This window comes from Hipposideros armiger, unplaced genomic scaffold, assembly GCF_001890085.2.
Source record: "Hipposideros armiger isolate ML-2016 unplaced genomic scaffold, ASM189008v1 scaffold_500, whole genome shotgun sequence".
Lineage (NCBI taxonomy): Eukaryota > Metazoa > Chordata > Mammalia > Chiroptera > Hipposideridae > Hipposideros > Hipposideros armiger.
Window position 1 is genome coordinate 519,075 of NW_017731850.1, and position 6,620 is coordinate 525,694.

Sequence of the window (6,620 nt, forward strand, 5' to 3'; positions counted from 1 at the left end):
GTTTACTCAATTCAAATGATAATAGCTAAGCTTATTTAAGTGCTTTCCTGTATGCAAGGCACTCTTCAGAGAGCTAGAATGTCCTAGTTCATTTACTACCTACAAAACCCTACAAGGGAGGACCCCGTGATCACCCCTTTTACAGATGGGGTGCCTAGGGGCAAAAGAGATTTAGTGAAAGTGAAGCAGCTGGGATTTGAACCTAATATCCTGGCTCTATGCGGTCAAGTCTATATAACTATAACAAAGCAGACAGCCAATAAACCACAAAAATTGTTTTGTTTTCTTTTTTTGAGATGGGGGAGGGCGGGGAGGCTTTACTCTGAAACTAGCTGTTGGGGTGTGTGTGTGTGTGTGTGTGTGTGTGTGTGGTAGTTTTGTATCAGGATTTTTTTATTAAGATATAATTGACAAAATTATTTTTGGTCAAATAATATAATACTAACATTATACCTGGAAGTGAATGGCTTTAGCCTCTCTAGTGCCCTGAACAGAGGGATATGACACATTCCAGCAGTAGCCAGGGTCCCTTTCCCTCTGACTCCCTGCAGGTATGTGAATTTACAGATGTAACTTAGGGTCTCCTTCCTCCCGCTTTGAGCATGGCTACTTAGGGTGCAAGAGAAAACAGTAAAGAATTGAACTGCCTAAAACTTCCAAGTGGAAGATAAAGAAATGCTTTACATTTAAAAAAAATTACATTAAAAACACATAATTTTATGTCATTTTTTCCCTATAATTGCATGTTTTATAAGGATTGATGTTTTAACACCATTAGAAAATCTTGGAAGGTAGCTGCTCAGGGTAAGATAAAGCCCATGGACAGAGAATGTGTTACAATTTCTAAGGAACATGCTACATACGATTAAAGGGTGTTGCCTGTTTATAGATTTCCCATAGTCTCTACATTTTCTATCCATTGCCCATTTTAGGAAATTTAGTTTTACTCACTTATCTTTTTATTCTTAAATATTAAAAGTATTGCCATTTGCTAGTTCAACTTCAATAAACTTTTTTCCTTTAGGTAAATTTTAAAAATTCTAAAGTATTTACTGAATTTATTTTTCACTGTAAAAAGCTTCAGACATTCAGATAAACTGAAAAAGCTCCTTGACCACCCCTTCCAATCCCAGGTCCTCCTTATCAGTTTTGGATGCCTCATTCCAGGCCTGCTTTTATACATTTACATATGTGCCCATAGGGAAATAAAGTGTGTGTGTGTGTGTGTGTGTGTGTGTACATTTGTTAATGGTACCACATCCTATATGCTGTTCTGCAATTTGCATTTTTACTTAGTGACATGGCTGAGACTTACTTTTAAGCCTAATTTTGTAGTGCTAAGGGTCAGTGATGAGGTAGGTTAGTTATATAATCTATGAGGAGAACCCTGATTTTTGCATTTGCCACTCAGGGGACACCTCCAGACGACCTGGCCTGTTGGCCAGTGGGGCTTACACTTGTTGCCCCACAGAACTGTATATATTTGCATCGTTTAAAAGCTGCTTGAGGGTCTGGCTTCTAATCAGCCTGAATCCAGATGCTAATTGAGAGCCTCTCCTTTGAGACACTGACTGATGGTAGCATATCCTCAACTACTGGGAGCATTAAAAATAAAATAGGGGGCTTGGGCAATCACAAAGGTTTGCAAAAGAACCAGGAGTGAGGGCAAGGTTGAATGATAAGATTCATCTTCTACACAAGGCCAACCCTTCAAGACTGGGAAAGGTGGCTGTTTCACCTAATTCCAAGAAACTAACACAGAGAGCCAGCAAAATGAAGAAACAAAGGAGTGTGTTCCAAATGAAAGAAGATAAAACTTCAAGAAAAACAACCCAAACAAACAAAAACACATAATGGTCATAAAAAGTCTCACTGAACCAGGGAGAAGAATGGATGAATACAGTGAGAATTCCAACAACGAGACAGAAAAGGTAAGAAAGTACCTAGGAGATGTCAGTTATTGAATATGATAACTGAACTGAAAAATACAGTAAAGGGGTTCAACAGCAGACTAGATAAAGCAGAAGGATCAGTCAACTGAAATGCAGGACAGTGGAATTCACCCAATCAGAGCAGCAAAAAGAAGAAAGAAAGAAAGTGAAGATAGCTTAAAGAACAACATCAATCAAACTAACATTCGCATTATAGGAGTTCCAAAGGAGAAGAAAGAGGTAAAGATGCAGAAAACTTCCTTAACCTGGGGAAGGAAATGGACATCCAGATCCAGGAAACACAGAGGGTTTCAAATAAGAAGAACCCAAAGAAACACATACCAAGGCACATCAAAATTAAAATGTCAAAAGTTAAAGACAAGGAGGGAACCTTAAAAGCAACGAAAGAAAGCCAACTTGTTATATACAAGGGAATCCCCAAGAGACTATCAGGAGATTTTTCAGCAGAAACTTCACAGTAAAAAAGAGTGGCAGGATATATTCAAAGCACTAAAAAAACACAAAAGATAATGAGAAATCAATCTAAGCATACCAGTAAATAAAGTAATTAAACCACAAAAGGGAGAGAGTAAGAAAGGGACAGAGGAACTACAAAACAGCCAGAAAACAATTAACAAAATGGCAATAGGGACATGCAAATCAAAAATTACTTTAAATGTAAATGTACTAAATTCTCCAATCAAAGACAGAGTGGCTAAATGGATTAAAAACGAACAAACAAAAACACATGACCCACCTATATGCTGCCTACAAGAGACTCACTTCACATGTAAGGACACACACAGATTGAAAGTGAAGGAGTGGAAAAAGATATTCCATGCAAATGGAAACCAACAGAGAGCTAGAATAGCTATACTTATATCAGACAAAACAGACTTTAAAACAAAGACTGTAATAAGAGACAAAGATTACATATCATTACATAATGGTAAAGGGTCAACCCAGCAAGAGAATATAACATTTGTAAATATTTATGCACCCGTCACAGGAGCAGCTAAATACATAAAGCAAATATTAACAGACCAATAGGGAGAAATAGACAGCAATACAATAATAGTAGGGGACTTTAATACACCACTTACATCAATGGATAGATCATCCAGACAGAAAATCAATAAGGAAGGATTGGCCTTAAAAGATATGTTAGACTAGATGGACTTGACATTTTATATATAAATTCCATCCAAAAGCAACAGAATACACATTTTTCTCTAGTGCACATGGAATATTCTCCAGAATAGATCATATATTAGGACACAAAACAAGTCTTAAAAAATTTGAGATTTAAATCATATGTAGCCTTTTTTCTGACCAAGTGGTATGAAACGAGAAATCAATTACAAGTAGAAAACTGGGAAATTCACAAATAGGTAGAAATTAAATAACGTGCTACCGAACAACCAATGGGTCAAAAAAGAAAACAAACAGAAATATCTTGAGACAAAGGAAAACAGAAATACAACATACCATAACTTATGAGATGCAACAAAAGTTCTAAGAGGGAGGCTCATAGTGATAAATGCCTATATCAAGAAACATGAAAAATCTCAGATAAATAACTTAATGTCACACCTCAAAGTACTACAAAAAGAAGAACAGAAAGAAGAAAATAAGATCAGAGCAGAAATAAATGAAATACAGACTGAAAAGAAAATAGAAAAGATCAATGAAATCATGAACTGTTTCTTTGAAAATATAAACAAAATTGATAAACCTTTGGCTATACTCACCAAAAAAAAAAAAAGAGGTCTCAAATAAATAAAATCAGAAATGAAAGAGGAGGCCTTACAGCTGATACCACAAAAATACAAAGGGTCATAAAAAACTACTATGAACATTTGTATATCAATAATTGTACAAACTAGAAGAAATGGGAAAATTCCTAAAACAACCTTTCCAGACTGAATCATGAAGACATAGGAAATCTGAACACACCAATTACTAGTAAGGAGATTGAATCAGTAATCACAAACTTGCCAACAAACAAAAGTCCAAGACCAAAAGGCTTCACTAGTGAAGTCTACCAAATGTTCAAAGAAGAGTTAATACCAATATTTCTCATTTTTTTTCAAAAGAATAGAAGAGGAGGGAACACTTCCAAGCTCATTTCACATGGCCAGCATTACCCTGATACCCAAGCCAGACAGGACCACCACCAGAAAAGAAAATTACAGGCCAATATTCCTCATGAACATAAATGCAAAAATATCTGATACTTTTAATGTATTGTTAAATTCAACAATACATTAAAAGGATCATACACCATGATCAAATGAGATTTATTCCAGGGGAGAAAGGATGGTTCAACATCTGCAAATCAATCTAAGTGATACACCACATTAACAAAATAAAGAATACAAATCGTATTTCAATAGATGCAGAAAAAGCATTTGACAAAATTCAACATCCATGTATGGTAAAAAAACAAACAAACAAACAAACAAACAAACAAAAACTATCAACAAAGTGGGTGTCGAGAGAACCTACCTCAACATAACCAATATTATATATGACAAGCCCACAGCTAACATCAGACTCAACAGGGAAAAACTGAAAGCTTTTCTTCTAAGATCAGAAACAAGGCAAGGATACCCACGCTCATCACTTTTATTCAACATTGTGTTGGATTTCCTAGCAAGAGCAATTAGCCAATTAGCCAAGGAAAGAAATAACATCCAAACTGGAAAGCAAGAGGTAAAACTACCTGCAGATGACAATATATATAATGTCTTAAAGACTCCATGAAAAAAACTGTTGGAACTGGAACTAATACATGAATTCAGTAGAGTTACAAGATACAAAATCAATACATAGAAATTTGTTATGCCTCTATACACCAATAAAAAATTATCAGAAAGAAAAATTAAGAAAAGAATTCCATTTACAATTGCAACAAAAAGAATAAAATATCTATGAATAAATTTAACCAAGGAAATGAAAGACTTGTACACTGATAACTATGGCACTGATGAAAGAAAATGAAGGAGATGCAAACAAATAGAAAGATATTCCATGCTTATGGATTGGAAGAACTAATGTTGTTAAAATATCCATATTCCCAAAACAATTTACAGATTCAGTGCAATCCCTATCAAAATTCCAATGGCATTTTTCACAGAACAATCAATCCTAAAATTTGTATGAAACCACAAAAAAACCTAAACAGCTAAAACAATCTTGATAAAGAAGAACAAAGTTGGAGGTGTCACACAACTTGATTTCAAACTATATTACAAAGCCAAAGTAATCAAAACAGTATGGTATTGACATAAAAACTGACACATAGATCAATGGAACAGAACAGAGAGCCCAGAAATGAACCCATGCATATTTGTTTAATTAATTTATGATTAATGAGCCAAGATTATACACAATGGGAAAAGAGTGGTCTCTTCAATAAAATAGTGTTGGGAAAATTGGACAGCCACATGCAAAAAAATGATGAAACTGGACCACTATCCTACACCCTACACAAAAAATGACTCAAAATGGATTAAAGACTTGCACATAAGGTCAGAAGCACAATTCCTAAAAGAAAACATGGTAAGCTCCTTAACACAGGTCTTGACAATGATATTTTTCTATCTGACACCAAAAGCAAAGGCAACACAAGCAAAAATAAACAAGTCGGACTATAGCAAACTAAAAAGCTTCTGCACAGCAAAGGAAACCATCAACAAAATAAAGAGACAACTTACTGAATTTGAGAAAATATCTGCAAATTATACATCTGATAAGGGGTTAATATCTAAAATATATAAAGTACTTGTACAACTTAATAGCAAACAAATACACCCTCCCCCCCTCAAAAAAAGAAAAACAACCCAATCCAAAAATGGGCAGAGGATCTGAATAGATATTTTTCTGAAAAGGATATATAATGGCTAAAAGGTACATGAAAAGATGCTCAACATCACTAATCATCAGGGAAATGTAAATGAAAACCACAATGAGATATCATTGTTAGAATGACTATTATCAAAAAGACAAGAAATAACAAGTGTTGGTGAGGATGGAGAGAAGAGAGAACACTTGTACACTGTTGGTGAAAATGTAAATTTGTGCAGCCATGATAGAAAACAATATGGAGATTCCTAAAAAAGTTAAAAATAGAACTATCATATGATCTACCAATTCCACTTCTGGATATTTATCTCAAGAAAATGAAAACCCTAACTCGAAAAGATATATTCACCCCATGTTTATTGAAGTATTTGCAATAGCCAAGATATGGAAACAACCTAAGTGTCCACTGACTGTGAAGGGATAAAGAAGAGGTGGTATATGCATATATACACACACAATGGAACACTATACAGCCATAAAAAAGAATGAAATCTTGCCATTTGCAACAACACAGATGGACCTTGAGGGAATTATGCTAAGCTAAATAAATCAGACAAAAAAAGACACTTATATGTGTAATTTATACAACTACTGCCACCACCCACGTTCATAGATACAGAGCACAGACTGGTTGCCAGAGGTGGGGGTTGGGGGGTGAGTGGAATGGGGTGAAGGGCGTCCAAAGCTGCAAACTTTCAGTTATAAGGTAATTAAATCATGGGGATATAATGTGTAGCAGGATGACTATAGTTAATACTATATTGTACATTTGAAAGTTGCTAAGAGAAAAAAACCTTCAAGTTCTCATTACAAGAAAAAAAA

At 34.9% G+C, this 6,620-nt stretch overlaps 1 protein-coding gene across 2 annotated transcripts in view; it reads right to left on the bottom strand.

Annotated features, from left to right (window-relative positions):
- LYPD1 (LY6/PLAUR domain containing 1) overlaps window positions 1-6,620 on the bottom strand; it is a 34,119-nt gene that overhangs the window by 1,231 nt on the left and 26,268 nt on the right. The gene's annotated exons all lie outside the window — the stretch shown is intronic.